Source organism: Hibiscus syriacus, unplaced genomic scaffold (assembly GCF_006381635.1).
Source record: "Hibiscus syriacus cultivar Baekdansim isolate YM2019G1 unplaced genomic scaffold, ASM638163v2 tig00117056_pilon, whole genome shotgun sequence".
NCBI lineage: Eukaryota > Viridiplantae > Streptophyta > Magnoliopsida > Malvales > Malvaceae > Hibiscus > Hibiscus syriacus.
This window is the reverse complement of record NW_024063539.1, coordinates 3,102,971-3,126,781: the sequence shown is the minus strand read 5'-3', so window position 1 is coordinate 3,126,781 and position 23,811 is coordinate 3,102,971. Positions and strand designations below refer to the sequence as shown.

The 23,811-nt window shown below is 33.2% G+C and overlaps 1 non-coding gene and 2 pseudogenes across 1 annotated transcript; all 3 read right to left on the bottom strand.

Moving 5' to 3' along the window:
- Window positions 1-2,244: 2,244 nt before the first annotated feature.
- On the bottom strand, window positions 2,245-3,106 carry LOC120198332 (annotated as a pseudogene).
- An 11,129-nt stretch (window positions 3,107-14,235) lies between these two features.
- Window positions 14,236-14,317, bottom strand: TRNAS-GCU. Its single transcript has one exon. It is a non-coding gene; the product is annotated as a tRNA-Ser (tRNA).
- Window positions 14,318-15,341: 1,024 nt separating this feature from the next.
- LOC120198197 lies at window positions 15,342-23,811 on the bottom strand (annotated as a pseudogene).

The following is a 23,811-nucleotide window of genomic DNA, read 5'->3' as shown; positions in this document are numbered from 1 at the left end:
AAGACATACTAACTTCACAGGGTTAAAGACTAAACAATTTAGCAGTATTGGCAGCAACCGAATGAATTTACTAAGCAATCTAAGTGAAATAATTAATCTATATATTGAAATTACCAGTAAATTTATCATCAATTTAAATATGAAAAATCTAATAATAATACAAAAATTTCAAAATAAAAATAATTAAAAAAAACTAATCATCGGTGGTTGATTTTCTATTTGTGGCCGTAAATGGTTGTGAGGGTGACTCTGATAGATGGAGATAGGGGGGTCGCCGATATGGGGACGGATGTCGCCGTAGAGAGTGAGAGATGAGATGAGACTGAGTGTGATTTAGGGTTTTAGGTTATGAGTGCATTATAATGTTTACATTTGTGTTGCGAAATTAATATTGTGTTTGAATTTGAAAATAAAATTCGCGTTGCGAAAATACGCGCTTTGTGAATTTGACTTATGTGTTGTGAATTACAGATTCGCGTTGCGATTACATATTGCGTTGCGAATTTGGAAAATCGCATTGCGAAAAAGAAATTTGAGTTGCGAAAAAGAAATTCGAGTTGCGATTTCAAACTGAGTTGCGAATTTGTTGTCATTTCGCAAATCCAAAAAAATAATTAAAATCGTATATAAGCATTTTCGATTACTGAAGTTATTTCTCTTGTTAAAATATATAAGTCGTCCCGACGTTTACAGTCATTAATTACACCAGCACTAATAAAATCCCTTTTAAAAAATATTTTGAATGTGCTTCGTGGATCATTAAAAATAATGGGTAGTGGTCTCATTTTTTTCTGTGCTGCAAGCTTCTTTCTCAATCTTTCAACATTGTGCAGACTATTCTTTTACTGCTCCATAAGCGCTTGGATTTCCCAACGGGTTGGAATCTACCGAAGTTTGGTCGGCTTTAGGGACTCGCATAATTTTATGTCAGGACGAATTTATAAAATTCTAGAATGTGAATTTATAAAATTTTAAAGACGGAAATAAATTATCAATAAAAAATATAGAGAAATTCAAAATATAAATTTTTTTTGAAAAATTTAAGGATGACTGACTCTACCGCTTCCTTCAAGGACTCGTAAATTATGATGACCCATTCGTTTTAATCGGTAAGAAAGTGGTGAAAAACGAAAGCACAAAAGGATAATTGCAAGGGGTTAGAAGTTGCAGAGGTTTGGTATGTACACATGAGGGATGGTGGAGTGAGAATAAATAGAAAATTAGTTAGAATAGAAATTAAATTGATATAATATTAAAATATTAATGGTTAATTCTTAATTATAAATTAAATTAGAATTTATCAAGTGATATTAATGGTTAAAAAGATAAATTATTCTCTTTAAAAATCTTGAATTTAAGTATTTATATCAGTAAGTTTTATATATTGTTAATGATTAAATAAATTATCTTATATCATCATATTATTATAGTACAAAAATTATAAGAGATGCCTATGAAATACTTTTATGAGGTACATTTTATTTATTTTCTAAGTATTTGTAAAATTTACATTAAATTTCTCACAATAACTTTCTTTCACGAAATCAAATATTTCATTTTCAAAATAAATAATTTTCACACGCCTATTTCCCGAAAACTAATTTCAAAGTTTCTCTTAAAAATACAAAGCTTGCAAGTTCTGCGCATTAAATACAAGAGACAAACCGAAGAACATAAATATATCAAATCAGATTGAAAAGAAAAAGAAAAAAGAAATATAATACTAATTCTGAGTGGGGCAGCTGGAAAGAGTATTGAAGAACATATAGAGGGATAAAAAGCAAAGGCCAGCAGCAGTACCGAAAAGAAACTGGCAGCCATAACCCTAGCCATGTTTTCTTCTGGATTACACTTTATCTATATGAAGAAACTCATCCCCCAAAACAAAAAAGATGAATCGAATCTCAACTCAACAGGCATTATCTTTCAGTCAGTGTTACTGCTTTCAAAGATTGCAGTTGCAGAGATCTGTACGAATTAAGGATCAAATTTTCAAACTTCAACAGTGCAATGCCTCTCGATATTGAACAGTCTGCTAATGCAATATAGATTCTTATGTAAACCAGAAAAAAAGAAGTTTGATTTGACGTATGTTGTTAAAAAAACTAACAAAGAAGAATGGTTAACCTTTCAAATTAAAATTTAAACAGAGAATATTAACGATAATTTGATTAAACAGAAATACAAATTACCCCATAAAAAAATATGTAAACTAAAAAGCTGAAACTTTGAAGTTTAAAGTCGTCAGTAAGGCGGTGGAGGTGGTGGTGGTCTAGCCGCTGGAGCCCAAATCACATCCGAACCACCCAAATGACTACTATACATTGAAATCTCACAAGAATCTATCCCACCACCACCGTGTTCACTATCTCGACTGCCACCAGACAAGGGCTGCGACTGTCCTTCATCTCCACCACCTGACGACACCGTATTCCTCGCTTCTTTTCTTCTTCCTCCAGGTAACCGATGATATAAAGGTTGTTAAACGTAGCCGCTACTAAACACCATGCCAGCTGCTACCAAGGAGCCAGCGACGAACCCTCCGACGACCTGCCCTTGAGGACCCGCTAAGGAGATGGAGAACGTGTTGGACACGTGACACGACTTCGTTTGGGGGAGGAGAGTGGCGGAGAGCGATAATATGTCGAATATACCATGAAAAGTTACGGTAGCTCCTGGAGAGGTCGAAAGTTGAAGAGAGAGTTACGTTGGAAACGGATCCGGAAGCAGCAAGCACGCAGATGCCATTGTTTTTCCGACGAGTAAGCAGGAGAGAGATCCGACGACTTCGTTTCCTCCAGGGATTTCGAGAATGTAAGGAGTCATTGAAGGGTCGGATTCCCGAGTGATGAGGAGGGTGGTGGGGCTTGTTTTTTGAACCCGGAGGACGACCTCTTGGTCTACGAACAACTTCAAGAGTAGAACCATCTCCACCGCCACTGGGGAGAAGAGTGGTTGTTATTGGAGGCGGGTCATCAGAGTCTGGGGTTTGAGAGTCGCGAGAGAGTTGGAAGTGATAGAGAAAGGATGGTTTTGGTGGTGGAGCGTCGAAAACATGGCGTTGGGGTGGGTTTTCATTTTTGGGTTCTACATATTCACGTTTCATGTTATGGGGTTGAGATTTTGGGTGTGGAAATTTGTAATAAATAAGAGGAAATGTTTTTTTAAAAAAAAGGAAGAAAAGAACAAGAGAATGAACAAATCGGAATGGGAAGGAGGATGGGATGTGGGGGGAAGAAAGCAAGAAGATAGATAGTGAGAGACATAGAACAATCAAAAACAAAATACAAGAAAGAGAATTTTTCTAGTAAAAGAATAAACAAAAATAAAGTGGATTGTTTTCATCGAAGATTGAGGTAATTGTATATCCTAGAAATTATTACTTATTAAAATGTATTATTTTACAAATATTTAATAAAAATTCACTTCGTACTACATAATAATAAGGGCAAAATCAACGAGATAATGCTCTCAAATTATTATTTCACGAAATAATGATCTCCCATATTAATGCTCAAATGGAGTTATTTCCACAGTGTTGTCGTAGGTCGCCATGTCATCCGGGCGACCTTAGAGGTCGCCATGGCATCCGGGCGACCTTGGAGGTCGCCATGGCATCCGGCGAGCTTGGAGTCTCTGCATGGCTGTGCATGGCAGCATGGCAACGTGGCATGGGTGGGTGGCAGCATGGCAACGTTGGGTAGGTCCCAGGGCATCCCAGCGAATTGTAGGTCGCAGGGCATCCTAGCGACATTGTAGGTCGCCAAGGGATCCCAACGACCTATGCCTTCTTTGCATGGCCCGAAGCTCTCACGTGCTCTGCTGTCGCTGCGCCTCTGCTCCCATGTGTGAATTCAGCTTATGCAGCCCGTGAACGTGAATGACTCGACGACCTATAATTAAAGCAAAGTCTGCTCGGTTGTTGTATTATTTGTATTATATATTGGATGGATGGGGTTAATGAGTGAAACAATTAAGAGAAAGAAAGGGAGAAAATAGCAAAGGAGAAGATAGCAAAGAAAAGAAGAAGACGAAGAAAGGGAGAGCACAACATCGAGGTAAGTTTTTTAATTATTTTAATTAGTTTATTATTTTAAATTATTAGTTTGTTAGTTTATGGTTTAAGTTAAAACAATTTTAGTTAATTATTTAATTAGTTTGTTTGATGGTTATATATTAAAAATAATTAATTAGTGTGTTAGTTAGTCTAATTTTAATTAGTTTGTAGTTAGTTAAATAGTTAAGTTATATTTGGTTGTTGAATTTATTATATAAAAAATTAGTTATTAGTAGTTTAAGTTTTATTATAATAAAAAATAGTTTTAGTTGAAGTTATATAAAAGAATAATTATTTAAATTAGTTTATTGTTATAAATTATTAGTTAATTAGTTTTTATTATAAATTAGGGTAACAAAAAATTAATTAATTCGTTTTTTTAGTTTATTATTGTTTAAGTTATATATAAATAAAAATTATTTAATTAGTATGTTTGATAGTTACATATTAATAAATAATAGTTGTTAGTCGTAGTTATATATAAAATATTAATTAGTTTGTTAGTTAAATAGTTAAGTTATATTTGTTTGTTGAATTTATATTATATAAAAAATTAGTTTTAGTTTTTTAGTAATAAATTATAATTAAAAATCATTTATTAGTTTAAGTTATATTAAAGAATAGTTTATTAGTTACGTTATATTAAAGAAGTTAAAGTTATATTAAAGAATAATTTATAGTTGTTTAAGGAAAAATTTACGTTTAACTTATATTTAAAAAGTTTAGTTTGTTAGTTGCTTAATTTGTTAGTTTATTAGTTTATAAGTTATTATATTAAATTTTTTTGTTGTGTTGTAAAATAGTTAGTTAGTTAGATTATATTAGTTATATTAAATGAATTTTTAAACACTGTTGTTTACTTTTTTTACAGATTCATTCCAATGGCTGACCAAATTCCACTGCTGAGACTTGACAATGAATATATTTCAAGTCATTTGGGAATAATGATGAATAAAATATTTGTTTAATGAATTATAATTAATAAATATTTGAATATTATTTTATGATGCTTGTGATAATTTTTTTGCATTATTTAATTGTAGGAGGACAAGCAGCGAGTCCTTCGTCTTCGGCTACATAAAGTGCCCAAGCCACACCCATTGATAGAAGAAAACTTCAAGAGGCTGGATTTTGGAATGTAACATTTGTGCGAGATTACAAGTTGGTCTCAGGTTTGATCAGTGCGTTGATTGAACGTTGGAGACCAGAAACGCACACGTTTCATTTGCCGTGTGGCGAATGCACGATAACTTTGGAGGATGTGGCAATGCAACTCGGGGTCCAAACTAATGGGATGCCGGTGGTAATGTCACATGAGTTTAATAATGTAGCACAACTTTGCAACTTGTTTCTTGGGAAAGCGCCCGTACCACCAGAGTGTAGAGGGTGGCGGGTGAGGTTGTCATGGTTGAAGAATGAATTTCAACTTCAACCAAATAGTACGGAGCACGAAATTATATATGCAACACGAGCATATATATTACAGTTGATTGGAGGAATTTTGATGCCTGATAAATCCGGTAGTTATGTTCACGCTCAGTATCTTCTATTTTTAACAAATTTTGAGAATTGTAGGCAATATAGTTGGGGTTCGGCGATATTGGCATTCTTGTATCGTGAGATGTGCAAGGCGTCATTAGTCGTGAATGATAATAATACAGCGGAAATCGGTGGATGTCTGTTGCTGCTACAATCATTGGCTTGGCATAGACTTCCGTTTTTGACACCGATTAGTCAGACTGCGGTTGACTTTCCACTTGCCGGAAGGTAATATGAATCCTCTATTTTAATATAAAATATATATAGAAAATATTTATTTTTGATTAAAATGATTGAACAAATGTCTCTATTTTGTTTTGATTGATATACAGATGGAGGCATAAAATTGAAGGGGTTGGTGCACAACAACATTAAAGAGTTCAGGCTGAAGATCGACATTAAGGCCAAAAAGGAGGTATGTATAATCTGTATTTTTTAATTATTATTTAAATTAACTATATTATTTGATTTAAATCAATTTTACTATTTTTGTAATTTTACAGTTTAATTGGAGACTATACATGAATGAAGAATTATTTTTGTTGATACCGCACGATATTTTAGATGGGTTTCAATATTGGTGTGCTGTTACACCATTGATCAATTTTGCTTTTGTTGAGATCCAATTTGGGGATAGAGTGTTGAGGCAATTCTACTTCCACCAACCTATTCCGCGGAGTCTATGGGATCATGACCTCCTCCAAAACTTAGATGGTCGTCGTCCGGTGAATTGGGTTGAGACGCATGACGACCTGCACAGATTTGACCTTCGTCATAAAGAAGGCGGTTAATTGGGTTGAGAAGCATGCAACTACATTAATGCTTGGAACAATAGGGCTTCATTCATGCCACTCTTGACGCCATTCAAGACGACAACTTCAATTTTGAGACTTCGGCTTACCTTGCTTATTTTTGGGATAATGGAAAGCCGTTCCTCACAACAATGGTAGAGAGGCGATAATTTTTTAGGTTTAAGAAAAAATTTGGTAAAGCTGAATACTCTCTACCGAGTGAGAGTGGGAGTTCATCTCTACAACCTGAAGCGGAAATGACCGATGTGGATAATAGCGCACCATAACCGTTCGGCGATGCGGGGTCGTTGCATCACGCAGTTGATGATTCTACTGTCCCGTCATACATACCAGAGTTTGTGCAGCCTGAGGCACCCATCTATTCTCCTACTTTCGTCGACGACTTTGAACACATGACAGTTCAAATGCCCCCAATGAATGAGAAGGATGGGTACATACTCCTGAGCAACCACAACGGCCACAACGTATCAGACGTCCGCCCCGACATTATCATTCAACAACACCCCGGCATCGACAACAATTGTAAACTTGTTTGCTATTTATTACAAATTATATATTGAAATTAGACTAGTTTTTTTAACCTTAACAATGATTTTTAGTATCAAATCATTACTAGTATCATTAGTATCAAATAATTAAATATTTAGTAATTGGACTATTTTAAATCATTAGTATCAAATAATTAAAAATTAATAATAATCATTATTAATATAATTAGTAAATCATTAGTATCAAATCATTAATATTTAAAAATCATTAATAAATTCGACTATGTATAAATTTAAACTCGAGTAGTCGACACTTGTACACTCATTTGTTATTATTTTATAATTATTAGTAATAATTATTAAATCATTAGTATTAAATCATTATTATAAATCATTACTAAATAATACTATTAAATCATTATTCATTATTATTATTAAATCATTATTATCATTATTATTATTAAATCATTATTATAATGATTATATTAATCATTATTAAATGATTATCAATCATTACTAAATCATTAAATCATTAAATATTTAAATCATTATTAAATTATTATTATAATGATTATTACTAAATTATTATTATAATGATTATTATCAAATCATTACTATAATGATTATTATCAAATCATTACTAAATCATCAAGTCATTAAATATTAAATTCATTAATAAATTCGACTATGTATAAATTAAACTCGAGTAGTCCACACTTGTACACCATTTGTTATTATTCTATAATTATTAGTAATAATTATAAATCATTATTATAAATCATTATTAAAATCATTACTAAATAATTACTATTAAATAATTTTATCATTATTATTATTAAATCATTATTATCATTATTATAATGATTATTATTAAATTATTATTATAATGATTATTATCAAATCATTACTAAATCATCAAATCATTAAATATTTAAATATTATTAAATCATTATTATAATAATTATTACTAAATCATTATTATAATGATTATTATCAAATCATTATTATAATGATTTTATCAATCATTACTAAATCATCAAGTCATTAAATATTAATTCATTATTAAATTTATTATTAAATCATTATTTAAATTATTATTAAATCATTTTTATGGTTAATTGAATCACACGTCCATTCAAATTTATTCAAGTCCTCGAATTATAAATGTCATATCAATTAGGTCCCCCTATTTAAAAACTCCGATCGACTATTTTATCGACAAAAATTACACAAATTCAACTTAAATGTGAATATATAATAATTTATCACCCTATTAGTAAATCATTATTATTATAATTTCATTATTATTAATAATTACTAATCATTACTATCAATCATTAAATATTAATAATAATTTCATTATTAATACATTACTAATAAATTATTAATATTAATAATAATTTCATTATTACTAATTACTATCAAATCATTAATATTATAATAATTTCATTATTACTAATCATTACTATCAAATCATTAAATATTAATAATAATTTCATTTACTAATCATTACTATCAAATCATTAAATATTAATAATAGATGGGTGCCTCAGACTGCACAAACTCTGGTATGTATGCCGGGACAATGTCTGGGAATTCAGGTGCTCTCATCGCATCATAGTCTATCTCGTACATGTGAGGAGTAACTTCATACGGTGCCGGAACTTCATCAATTGCACCTCCACCAAAAATTTTTCGTCCCCGCCCAAAATGGGTTTTCGGTTTCTTCATTTCGCTTGAATCATCATGAATTCTCCCCATCGATTTTTCAGCGTCAATATCAACAACCAATTCTGGTATATTCTCGTCTCATACTGCTGCTGCAGATATCCCCCCGACTTCATTATCTTCAATAGTGCCATAAAACTGTTCGAGAACCTGTATTTCGGCTCCTCAAATTGACTATATAAAGCCATTTCAGATGGATTTTGAGCCACCCTCTTGATACCCAGGAACATCATGTTACGCACATCAACAAATAACTCAATAACTGCTATTGGTTGACTCATGTAATCCAACCAGGGTTCCAATATCTTCTTCTTCTTCAAGTGGAACTGCAGCATATCTGACTGGGTTGGGGCATATCATAAACCTATACCTCAAACCATCAACTGCACTCGAATTTTTCTTTCTATCTTATGCTTCATTTCTATAAATGTGACTTTTTTGAACATCAATCTATGGTTTTCAGACTGAAAACTACTCCGACCTCATTTTCCATAATATGTCCATTATAATGGACAATCGTGAAAAAGTTGGTGCTCATTTTCTCTACAAATAAAAAAATAAATTAATTAGATTAAAATTAGATAAGATAATTTCATAAAATATTAAATCATTAAATAATATAATATACTATTATATTAATGATCAATAAAAATTTGTTATTTAACTTGATTGATTGATTGATTACTAAATTACTAATAATGATTTAATAATTATTATTAATGATTTAATATTAATGATTTAATAATATAATTTAATCATGATTACTAATTTTATTATATATTTAATGATTTAGATTTGATACTAATCATTTAGTAATTATTACTAATAATCATGATTAGTTTGATAATATTTTTTTTTTTTAAAAATATCAAACAAATTTGTTAGGCATATCGTGATAATACGTTGGCCGGATTATTTCATTCAATTAATTTTTATTCCTTACTAATTTACACATACAATATAATTAAACAAAATATTTTTTTAAACAACACTAAATTTTTAAACACAATTTTTTAAACGGAAATTATCTCGTACAAATTAATTTATATATCTAATATAAACTTACTAACTAACTAATTTACACATACACAACAACAAAAAATGGACAACAAAAAATAATAAATTACTCACGTATTTATGCCTTCTTCATTTCCTTTCTTTTCCTTCTTTGTTTCTTTCTTCGAATCAATCTGTACGTGGGCAAATGTTGTGGAATAATGCCCTGTATGTGTAAACCGTTTAATTTATTTAAACAACAATAGCTCCCACAAATTAATTTTATATAATATAATATATTATAACTTAAACTAATAACTATTTCTTTATTAAATATAACTTAGTTAAAATAACACACTAATTAAGCACTAATTAATTTTTTTTATAATATAACTTCAACTTCAAACAACAACCTATACGTTTAAGACACTAACAAATAATTAATATTTTTTTATATTTAATAACTTAAACTAATAAACTAATAAACTAATTTTTATATAATAAATATAACTTAAACTAACAAACTAATATAAACTTAAACTAACAAAGTAATAATTTATACTAACAAACTAATTAACTAGATTTTAGTTTTACCCTAAACTAACAAACTAATAATCTCATATAATAAACTAAATTAACAATAAAATTACCTCACGAACTATGCTTGATCCTTTCTTCTTTTTTCTTCTTCCTTTTCTTTCTCTCGACAAGTTTATATGTGCTTATGGTCCTGGTTCTACTTCTACCCTAAACCCCATATCCTTTATGAAGCAAAAAAGCGTTGGACAGAGTCATTAAATTGACTATTGAAGAAAATATATAGCATTGAATCGTATAACTATTGAGCATTGAAAGGCTTCAATTGAACAGCAATATTTGCTGCATTTAGCAGCTAAATTAATGATGCAATCATGCAGCTATAGATGCAACGCATGCAGCTACGAATGTAGGAATCTCCCAGCTATGGATGCAACACATGCATGAGGGATAGGGTTAAGCTTGGTCGCGATGCTCAATTATGGATGCAACGCATGTAGGAGGGATAGGGTAAAGCTTGGTCGTGGTGCAAGGTGTGGAATCTCCCACAGCTTGGTCGCCGGGACTCCATGGCGACTTACACCCCACGTGCATGGCCATGCACAGCTCCCGCTCCACATGCCCATGTAGAGATCCCCATGCACAGCCTCCGCTCCCACATGCCCATGCAGAGATCTCCCACATGCATCGCTCCTTGGTTGCCCCGAGTGCATGGCGACATCCTTGTCGTTTGGGCGTGCATGGCGACCTCCTTGGTCTCCCAGAGTGCATGGCGACCTCCTTGGTCACTGTAGAATTAACCTATCTCAGTAAATAATATGTCCAAAGCATTATCTCGTGAAAAAAATATTTCGAGAACATTATCGTGGGATCGGCCTAATAAGGTACATTATATAGAACGTAGCACACAAGGTATCTCACTCAATAAAGACACTTTTTACAAAACTGTGATAATATATTTTATGTAGAAAGTACTTTATACTAACTTAATTTAATTCATAAGTAAAAAAGAGTAGTATTTAAATATTTTAACATATCAAAAATATTATTTTAATTAATAAATCTTATTTTATATTTTAATAGTAAATATTAACCTAATGAAATTTAATAATAATGTATAAGTGAATTACCGTGATATATTGTAATATATAAAAAAATAGAAATAATATGGAAAAAAAGGAATACTCTTTTGTTCTTCATCCCATAATGTTTAATAACAAAATCTGACACTCTACTCGATATAAACTAACTCTATAGCTTTTTAACTAATTGAGTCAATATGTATTAAATTACATCTTTAGTCTTTATAGTTTTTTTTTTTTAAATTTTTTTAAAGTAATTTTATAAAATGTGTTTAATATGCGCGTTGTTAAATTAGCAAAATGTATTTTTTTTAGAAAGTGTCTTTGTCACGTGTCTACTACAGAGGCAGAGTATATGGCAGTTACAGACTACTACAGAGTATATGGCAGTTACAGAGGCTGTGAGGAGGCAATTTGCTTCAAGGGTTGCTTGGTGAATTGGGAATGGAACAAAAGCACATCAAGTGCACTGTGACAGTCAGAGTGCTATTCATTTAGCAACAGAACCAGTTTACCATGCAAGGACGAAGCACATCGATGTTCGATATCACTTTGTACGAGAGATTCTAGAAGAAGGTGGAGTCAAATCCAGAAGATTCGGACCACTGAGAATCCTGCTGATATGTTGACAAAAGTGGCAACTGCTGTCAAGTTTAACATTGTTTAGATTTGGTCAATATTGTTACAAAAAAAGATTTTTTTTTTAGAGATGTGTGTGGAATTTGCCAAGGTGGAGATTTGTTGGTTTTGGCAAAAGTCCCACATTGGTTGTGTATAAGGAGGAGGGAATTCTTTTGTTATAAAAGCCCTCCTCCTCCTTAGTTAATCATCCCACCAAATATAAGCCTTCTTCTATTTTAAAGGCTATTTGTTCTTTCTCTCTTTGTAATATTTCCTCTATTAGTGAAATATTTTGGTGTTCTCTTTTGTCTATTAATAGCTATTGTCGGTATAGTTGTTGTCAATTTTGTCCTATTAAAATTACTTGTCTTGGTAGTTCTGTCTAAGGAAAGTGGTTTTAAGAGGGCCCATTGTGACCCCTCCTCTTTCCTGGGAATCTACCTTGGGGTGATTTTTAGTACAATCGTTTTCCACACTAGTCACCTAGATATAGTTTTCAAGGTGAATCTGTTATTGGTGAAATTAACCCAAATTTCACAACACCTTAGTCATATTTAATGGGGGAAGAGATGGTTAGGATTGGAGGTAAAGAAGTAAAGTAGGGTTCCATTTAGTAATCATAAAAATGAAGCAGAGATGATGGGGATAGGTCCTCAGCAAAAGCACTGCGTGGGATTAGACTGCATTGCCCATTGTGGAACTTGCAACATGGAGTTACTGTACAGAAGATGTGTCATCCAGTGGGTTCTGCAAATGTGGGAATGTCTCTTTATTATTGATGAACAACAGCAAAACCGATCTGATGCAATGCAAGTGGGGATTACAGGGTGAATAAAATTCGATTGTACTCGAAAAATTATTCTTTTCAATTCGATTCGATTTAACTCTAAAAATAATCATTTCGATTGGAAAAAACTCGATTCTAATTAACTCGAATCAATTTTTATTTAATTTGAGTCAAAACTCAAATAATTGAAAAACTCGTTTTTTTAATTTTAGTATATTATTTTTTAAGCTTGAGTCGAGTATCTCAATTTTGTATATATATATATATCATGTATGAAAAAAATATGAATACATTACAATATATATTGTGTATGGTTATAAAAAATCATTTAATTGAAATTAAATAATACCATAATATAATAAATTTTATAATTAAATTTAAATAAATTTGAAGCACTAGACTTCTTTCGACTAAAAACAATTAAATTAAATTCAAGTTATAAAATATTTTTCAAGCTTCTTTTGGCCCACACTTAAAGCTACCAAAAGTCTGACGTCGATAAGTCACTCTCTGCCCACCAGCATGCATGCATTCATTTTATCCGCACTACCACCCTACCTATTTATAAAAAAAAAGTCAAAATAACAATTAACTCTACATATTTTCTACTTTATAGTTTATTTAGGTTTAGAGTTAATTACATCACACCATTTTAAATTATGACCCTCTTTTAAATTAATCCCTTATTTTTAAATATTTTAATTTATCCTTAAACCATGACTATATCATTCTAATTACTCCTCAGACTTTGAATATTTCAGTTTCATCCATAAACTACGATATTCATCTAAATTGATCCCTAACTTTTTGAACATTTCAATTTCAAATTATACGTATATACTAATCACATCTATTGTTAATAAAATCATTAGGCCAGTTATTATATGTTTGAAAAAAATCTAAGTTAAATTATGGTTGAAACTATTAACATATTTGAATGAATTTGGAGATGAAATTGAAAATTCAAAGTTTGGGGATCGATTAGAATGAGGATCATAGTTTGGGGATAAAATTAGAATATTCAAAGATTAAGGATTCATTTAAATGAGAGTCACAGTTTGGGGATGAAATTGAAATATTCAAAAGCGTAAGGACTACTTTGAAAGAGGGTCATAATGAGGGGACATGGTTCAATTAACTTTATGCATAAACTGTTAGTACCTAAACTATTATTTTTATTCTATTTTTCTACTTAAATTTATTTTTTTCAAAATCATACCTAACATTAAGTTTAAGTTTTATATTAGTACCCCCACCATTAAAATCTTAACATATGTTGACGTGTCATCATAAAGTAATCACATCATCATTAGAAAAATATCATGTCATCAATTCTGTTAAGCTTTTAATAATGGGATACCAAAATAAACCTAATTAAATATTAAATATTTAAATATATCTATATAGTTTAAGTAGCAAAATGAACAAAGTAATAGTTTAGATACTAAATATAGTTTACTCTAAATTATATAAGACTGAAAAGAGACAAGGCGACTGAAGCTTTGATTTATCTTCTCCATAAACATTAAACACATCTCTTCACCAATAAGCACACCATCATTATATTCCGTTGTAAAATAGAATGAAACGTCGCCTGAGAGATTCGAACTCTCGCGGGGAAACCCCATGTACTTAGCAGGCACACGCCTTAACCACTCGGCCAAAGCGACTTTCAATATTGAATGATATACTACAAAATTAATATTACTATTTTAGCTCCAACGCCTATATTTGAAGATTAGAATTTCGAAAAATGGAACTGTTGAAATTTGGAGAGGTGGTTTCACACTGTTGGATTAGGACCTCAGCTGGGAACTTCATTTCATGGCTATGGTCGTCAATTCCATCTTTGTGGTGGCCATCATTTCTGTAGCTCTCGAACAATCCTTGCCTACACTTTCCTCTATCACCGTCATCTCTGCTAGTTCTTTCAGTGAAGGCATCATGCCGCCTGGGCGGTGATCTGGTCGTCTAACTTGGTTAACCCTCTTAAGTTATACAAATAAGAAATTACTCTTTGGATAGGCTGTTATTCTCACATGAATGTTGACCAATGATTCTCTTGAACCAGTGCTTCATTCCATTGGTATTGCAGTTTTACAACTGAAAATGGACGACAGTATCTGATAAGGTAAAAATCGTGTGTTCCATGATCGAAACAAACACATTGAAACAATATATCATTTTATGAACATATTGTCAAGAAAGGAGTGGAGCTTAAGCTTTTGAAAATTGAAGATTAAGTGGCAAATATTTTTATAAATCTCTCATTTGAAATTTTCGAACAATGCATGTAAAGTTTATCAAGATAAATGGTTCAAATTAAGGGGTAGTGTTGACTATTATAATTTGAATTTTCTAGAATATTTTAGCTCATTTAGTTCCATGTATGTGTTCAGTGAATGATTTAGCAAGTCCAATAGTTACAATCCTTGTATAAGTGTTGTATGATGAAACATTGTAATGTAATGAATAATACATTACTTCTTTTCACAAGCTTTGTTATATCTCTTCCCCTTCCTCCCGACAGGCTCAACGCTCAAAGGCACCATCAATCAATATTTTTGTAAACCAAGAAAACGAAAATCTTAAACTAAACAAAATATAAGGGTAGCATTTGTCAAGAACATGGCTGTTCAAATACAAATCATTGTGTTTATTTGCCTTCGGCTTTCTTCATAGTGGATACTTTCGCTATTGGCTAATGTCTGCCTCTCTACGTCTTACTCGATTCCGAGAAGTTTGGGGTTTCTTTGAATCATTCTCTGCCTCATTCGTACGGTTGCTGTTATGTACGAATGGTCTAACTGTTGGTTTTGAGGTGACGAAGCAGTTTTTCTCAAGCTGCTGTTTAAGCTGCATCTCCATCTTCAACTTTTTTTTCCAAACTGGTTATGTATGCCTCTGCTTCAGCTATGTCCTTGAGATCTGCATTTGTCTTCATAATACACAGCAAGTTAAAGTTTGATGCAAAATTAATATTAGGTGCACTAGATTAGGTCAGAGGTAGGCCGCCGGATACCTTTGTGTCGATCTTATCGGGGAGAACTAGAGGTTCTCGAGACGAGTTAAGCCCCGATTCCAGTGCTGTCCTCGTATGTCTCTCCCTTTGCAACTCTTCCTTTAATCTTGCTACCTATAAGTACAATCAACATACATAATACATCTTTGATGCTACAGATACTACGGATGAAACAAAAGGAAATTAAGAAAATGATCCGAAACACATACATCTTTCTCGAGACGTAGACAACGATCTTGCATCATCTTCTTTCGTTTTTCCCTGCTGGCTTCGAGCTTGGCATTACCTTCAATCTATATTAGAAGATGACTAGTTACGAAAAGTCTTCATGCATAATGAGATGACAAATATTAATAATCTGAAAGGTGGATATATAGCAGAACCTCTTCTTTGTTTCTGTTTTGAAAGTCAGATTTTCGGCCCCCGGTGTCTCGATTTTAATCCTAAAGAAGGCCAAATTAGGTAATACAAAATAAGTAGGATCTATAGCTTCATCCTAAGCATGAAAGAATTCTTCAAAAGAGGCTGCAAATTAAATGATTTTCACATACAGAGCATGGGTACATTGCTTACTCTTCTTCTATTGGACATCCATGTTTTCCATTGAAAGGTTCTCTTTGCCTGGACAAGTAAATTAAATGATCATGAATTGCTAGTTCATACTTGGAAATGGCTATTAGCTAATAGAGAGAGTCCAACGAACTAGGCCAAAAGCATAACACATCATAAATGAAAGCAAATACTTACAGCGGTACGTCCCCAAACAGCATTACGCCTACCTCTCCGGCCAAGTCCACTCCCAACAGTGTTGATTGTTGGTTGCGAGGGGTTTGATTTTGGTGAGCCTTGTCCTCCAATTTGGCTGGATCATGACGATCCTTACTCCTTTTCGAATCATCGTTTTCAGATGGTGGATTGTGAACTGAACTTGAGATCTTCTTGGTGGCTTTTACATCATCATCAGATTCAGAGGACTCGAATCGGAATCCTGGAATTTTATATTCGGTGCATTATCTTTTTATTACTATTGCTATTTTCACAATCATAGAATGTAAATGCCATTGCAGCCGGAGGAGGAACAAACCTTATCTACATCCCGATCATTGGTAACAGATTGACCGCTTTCACTGCCTGTTTCACTTGCATCATCATCATTGAATACATCAGACCCTTCCGCTGCGTCGTCTTCGTCTTCACAAGATTCATCTTCTTCATCGAATCGTCTCGTCATCGTCGTCGTAGTCGCCGTCATCGTCATCATCATCTTCTTCCTCGCTTCAGTTGCACTCTCATCCGTATCAGTGTATAAATCAGAGGCAACAGAACCTTCCTGCCAAAAAATAGCAAAGTACAGAATTCTATAAGAGGATCAATACCACTCCATTCACTTCCACCATTAGACAGTCAAAATCTAGTCACTTTAGATTCTACATCAAACAAATAGTTAAATACCACTTATATACACTCCAGAAAAAGACGTAACTTTTACTTAATGATCATGTTTGCTCGAAGAGATGGATATAAAGCAGAACATGTCAATTCTGAATTAAAGATACAAGCTTGTAAATTTATGGGATTTAACATGTTTCTATAGTGACTACAGAAAGCCATATCAGAAGCGTTGATAAAAAAAGAGAGAATTGGAGCTCACCCCAAATATATGATCATACTCTTCCAGTAATGTTATAACAATGGTTTGAGCGTGATTGGCTGCAGCAGTGCTTGTAGCAATTGCAATGAACCATCACTACCCACATCAAAATCGCTTTCAATCTCAAATCACCAGAAAGAAGGGGGCGAAGAAGAAGTAATGGTGCCATGCATGCCGCCACGGCTGAAGTGCTCATTAGGTTTTCCTTTTTGTGAGAAGCCACAGTTTGCATCATCATTAGAATTCTGAAATGAAGGAACAAAAAGTAAAATACCGATAAAGACAACTAGAAGCAAAAATGAGGGTGATATTGTGATTATGGAAGTAAGAATGAATGCCATTCTTTCCACGAAAATGCTCATGTAGTCATGTTTACAAGAACAACATTCCCAAGGCACCCGAATAGTTGCTGTAGCAAAAAGAATCCATGGTTAGTGAAACAGTGGTGAATCGATTACCTATGTAACAATCGACGGTTTGGCTCGGGAAATGTGTCCAACACTGCAGTCCGCATAGCATCAACTCTAGAACCACGCTGAGTTCCTAATCATTGTATGAATCGTATGTATTGACGCATGTCATCAACTTAATTTGTTACAGGGTAAAAAAGAAAAAGAAAAAACCAACACTTGAACAAAAGACTTACGGCATGCTTCTAGTAGTGCATTGCAGCATGATGCAGGAACAGGAGGTGATGACAACTCTCTGATGATATACTGGAAAATGGCATGAATAATCAAACAACAAAGTACCAGGACCAGTATATCTTGCAACTTAAATGAAAGAATCTTCCGGAAACTAATACGACATACCTTCACACAATCAGCAATGACATGTGCATCCTCCTCAGAAGTAAAATCAGTTTTTCCTGCGTTAAGAAGCAAGACTTAAAAGGGTTAGAAGAAGGCTGAATAGAGAATATTGTGATGTAGAATTATGAATATATAAAAGTAGCTTGTGCTTCTTGCTCTTTCCTGTTCAATAAGCAAAGAGATTATCAGAACAAACCCTGTTCATATTCCCGAATTCGGCGCTCAACATCTTCGACATCGGCAGCCTGTCGTAAGATCCCTTCTACCTTGACACCTGTTGATTATTAAACATGATTAAAAGTAGCTCAATGAAATTGAATAAAAGTATGCATCATTACTAGACTTATTTGCATTAGACAGTTATTCGGTACAGGGAATCAGAAAGTTAGAATATTACTTGAGTGAGATTGCAGCAATTAGAAGAAAAGAAAAACCATACTTTTCTATATATCTAAGTGCCTTCTCCATAAATGTTGGATCTCCATCAACCTCTTCCAGAGCAAGTAAAATCGGTCGGCCCATGACTGCAGACTTCGCAGGCGGTTTATAATTCACTAACAAAGACACGGAGAAGAGCATCAATATCTCACATGAAAGGATAAACAAATCAAAGCAGCCGACCAAGTTAGAAACTCGGTACATTCAAGAAACAACTTGGCAGCCAAACTCAAGAACAAGGTTACAGATACCTGGTTCCTTGAAACCATCATCTGCATCCACTTGGAAAATGCCATTTTGTCCCGTCACATAGCTGAACTCGGTGCTTGGGACAAAGCATTCTCAAGTGCAGCTTTCCACTCATACAAATCATCCATTGTTTCAGCCTGCAACATCAACAAAAGGAACCATCATAACCTACTGTTTTGGCATCATCATGACAATGTGCTGTTCAAACAGAAAACTGAAGACTATTTATCCTAAGGAAATGTAAAACTAAAGGGCCATTGATATGAAAAACCCACTGGTGCAAACAGTTTGAGGAAAGTTTGATTTAAAACATGAAAAGAAGAATCAGAGAGATTATAGATGAAGAACCTCGAGTGTGAAGGTTCGTCCGTCGCGGCCATCATTAAATTGGACTGTTATAAGCTTTTTATCAGCTTTGACAACCACACTAGAAATGTTGAAAGATACCACAAGTTAGTAATTCCAACTTCGATGATATTTGCAACCTGAAGAAGAGACCAGGGATTGATGTATCTTTTCAGAAATGCAAGCCAACCTGCCTGTATTGTTGAGGTCAGAAACGCCTAGAGGGTTAAATTCACTTCATTCCCCTTCTGAGAAACGGAATTCTGAGAAGTAAAACAACAGTAGATTAATCCTCTAAGACCTAATGTATACGAAATGCGGCAAGAGACGTAAATAATTATAATTGAAATTATAATAGGATATACTTATCTCGAGATTAAAAATTATTTGAAGATGATCCATTAGATTTAGAATATATAGTCGAATAAACATGGATATGTGACAGGATTTAACATGACAAAAATAATTAAAATATGACAAAATAATGCAAAGTATCACTACATAAATGTTAATAGTGTGTTGACGCCAGACAGAATAACGATTATCCTGTAGGCTAGTTCCAACAGATGATTCACAAGAGAAAATTCGTCCAAAAACCAGAGAAAAAAAAGTCTCTAGAGTTTAATAAACTATTATAAAATCAAAACCGTCCAAAATCAGTCCACAAGCCGGATTGTTATAGCCAAAAATCTTGTTTATCGGAATTTTACCAAAAATAACAAAATCTCGAAAATCACTCTAAATTGAAATTCAAAATAAAATAAGCAATCTGCAAAATATCCGGCCGAAATCGGATTTAAAATAACTTCCTAATTGGCAATCGAAATATTACCATAAATAGTAAAAAATATCTAAATCTAGTGATTCGGAGGAAAAAACGGCAGAATTTGAGGTCGAAAAAAAGCCCATGTGGAGCATAGCTCGATGTGGACAGCGTGCGCGTCGAAAAGAGCTTTTCGAATTGGGGTCTTATGCGCGATTCTGACACCCGTAGCCAAAGTTATGGCCAAAAGACTGAAGCACACTTAAAACGACCCCAATGAAAAACATATCACAATCAATTCCCGTATTTGTGCTGATCTGCCAACTCATGGTATCTCAACGCCATCAAAGTATAATATGACAGCTTAGCATCATCTGTTCAGATCCCTCTGCATCATGTGTCCAAAGACGATCTAAAAAGAATAGAATTCTTCTGCACCCACTCCATGTCCTTGTATATGCTCCACCACTTATTCTTTTCATTTAACTTTTTGTTTTCTTACTGAAACAAAATCAACATTAATTTAATAATATTTTTTTAAAATTTTCAATAATAATATGTTAATTTTAGTAAATTAATTTAAACCTAAATTCTAAAACTCAAAATCTCAAACCCCAAACTTTAAACACGAAAATGAAAAAATAAATGAAAAGTTAATTGAACTAAATTATTATAATGATTTAATTTTTAAAAAAAGTCAAATTTAAGAATAAATAAAAAATAATTGAACTAAATTTTTAAAAAATGAATTAAATTCACTAAAATAACAAAATATTATTGAAAAATTTAAAAAAATTAAATAAAAAGAAGAAAACAAAAAGTAAATAAATTCCCTTAACTTGCTGATATATCATTAATATATGTATTTGCTGATATATCATTAATATATGTATTTGCTGATATATCATTAATATATGTATCTAATACAAGTGGTGTGACATATAGACACATAAAGTGAGGGCACTCTATTCATCTAAAAACTAGAAGCAATGAAATATACACGAGAGTTTCATTTTCTTTTTGATTGTCAACCGCTTATGGTCATTTATAAAAGAGAGTATGAAACTCGAGAAAAAGAAGCGTCTTAGAGAGAAGTAGCACATAAAAGATAATCAGGACAAAAATAGTATCACTTTGAGATCTTAAATGTTGTAGTTGGAAAAACATGTTATTTTTCATTTTACTATTTCCTTTTGATAATTTAATTATTGTTCCAAGAAAAGAGCAACAAGTTATGTTAAAAATAGATAAGCAAGCAGAAACATCCATATTTTTTTTTTTGAAAGATGGTACTTTGTATTATAAAATTAAATAAATCATCTCAAGGACCTCATTAAAAAATCTCTCTAATCCTAATTGGAGGAAAAAGAGTATAACTTGAGGTGGGAAAGAACTGTAATAAACACAAAATGCTTACATTACACAATCCAATTTCAGCCCTACATCAATCCCCTAGCAGTACACAAAAAACCAAACCATACAAACCAATATAAAGAAATAGAGAACTAAAGAGGGACCAAACACAGACAGCAGCCAATGGAACAAGCCAACACCTCTAACTTAACTTCCACAACGCCCAGAGCATGATAAAAACAATCATTAATACCTAGAGAAACTCACTTAGCAGATAACCACATCTATCAGATTCCACAAGCTGCCAAAAACCTCGGTAAATAATAGAAGCAAAATCCAGAGCTCAAAGAATTCTGAAGACTGCTCAGCTAAACCGATTCAACCAAAGCACAAGCGCAGATGACTGAAATAAACACCACGATAAGGAGCATTAACAACTAACACCAAAAGAAAGCGAATGCTACCAGGAGACACACAAAACGAAAACCACTAAAATCAACAATGTCCAAAGGAAAACGCCCCAACTCCAACCTAGAACTAAACTATATGAGAAATCTGATCAGCCGACAAAGAAACCCCAATAAATCTGTAAGGGACTGCAAATTCAACAAAACCACACCAGCCCAGCCACTAAGATTCCAATGATCCCAAACTGGCCTCACATTTGCTTGTCGAACCCTTAAAATCAACTAAGGAGAAGCCCTCACAGATCAGAAATCACAATCGCCAGAGTCATCACGACGATAACCAAAATTCAATTCTATAAGTCTAATAACAAGACTAACCTATTTGGTTTCCTAACCCACAGGCAATCCCAGACAAGACTGAAACAAAAAATCCATAAAAAAGAACAAACACCAACACAAGCATAGACAGAAACCGAAATCCTAGACTACAACCTAAACAACGAACCACATGTCAGCACTGCAAACTCCATCCCAAAGCTACTGCAGCCGCTAAAGCCATCTCCTCTTCAATCGAATCGTCTTGAGCTCCCTCATAAAACACTCCGCCTTTGTCTTCAATATGATTGCGTCTGATTTTGACCCTTTGCCCACCAACCCTGCCACTACGAACATGGATTTTCCTCTTCCCAAAAATGAGTCTCGACGACGCTTTAAGGCTGACCCGGTTCGCCCCCCTCATGGTTGCCTTTGAAACTCTACCAACGCCCGAAATCAGAGGGATTCTAGGACTCCTTAGAGGAAGCGCAGAACTCAAAACACGGTTAGCAGCCACACATTCCTTTTCCAACGCAGGGAGAGAAACATCTCGTCATTGACAATCTAGTAATTTATCAGAGTAAAATTACTTACAGGATCGTTGTTGAAGAAAACCAATGAAGTATGTGTCAATATAAACCATCTTTTTTTCCATGATGTCCACCCGATTCCTATAATCAAAGAAAAGTATGGAAAATAGAATAAATTCATAGGAATCCAAGCCAGTAAAATGGAACTGAATTCAAGTAGAAAATATGCTTCACAGAAATATAAGATGGAAGGCAAATGAGGAACTGAATTTAATCGCAAAAGCAAATAAACCAATCTTTGGATGATATAAAAAGTGGCCCACTCTTTAAAACCTACAAAGAAAGTTTGAAACCCTTTAAATGCACCAACTTTATAATTTTGCAAACTCCATGCTTAAGAAAACAGCGCATGCAAGACAATATTAAGTAATGATCTCAGGAAGGTAAAATCTAATAAAGCACTTAAAATACATAACTCAGTTCATTTTAGTGCATCCGAATTAAATACATGATATAATTAGAATATTTGATAAATGTAAATTTTAAAGCATAATATAGTTAAAAATAAAATAAAAAAATTGAAATGTTGAAAGAAAGAAAAAAACAGTTGCAACATGCATGATAATAAGCGGAGAATAACTGATATATAGGCAAGTCTTCCATGAAATGGTGCAAAACGTTTAGTTGACATCCCTCAAGACCTGAGCACATAAGATGTTGGCAAGTGATACGTAAAGATAAATGTCAACATGATCTTGGTGAAAACAAAGATCACTGCATGATGATTTAGGGAACGAATGCTGACTTGCAACTCTCAATCAACAATTCTAACTTCAGAATATTAAGTAATAATCCATGGGGGGGGGGGGAAGAGAGAGTAGTTTACTGTATTTCCATATCGAGAATTTTGATTATCCGTTGAGCTTGGTTTGCTGGATGGACTTTGAGTAGTAGCAGCATCTCCCTTCAAGAGGAATCAAAATTGATTTTCAACAGAAAATCTAAACTCTAAAAGTTAGAGTTTAGGCTCTGTTTTCTCCTGATAGTTGAAATATGCTTTCTTAAAAGAATGAATCAACTAAGAAAGCAAGATTGAGCTATACCTGAGACGGCTCCCGCTCTTCCCTTTTGGCATCCGTCTTCTGCCAACAAAATTACACCCACACCATCAGAATCAAAACGCAAAACGCAAAAGTCCAAAATGAACCAAAATAATACTAATAAAGATGGAACGGAAAAATACTTGTGCTTGAGATGAGTCTTCCTTTTTGGTAGTCAT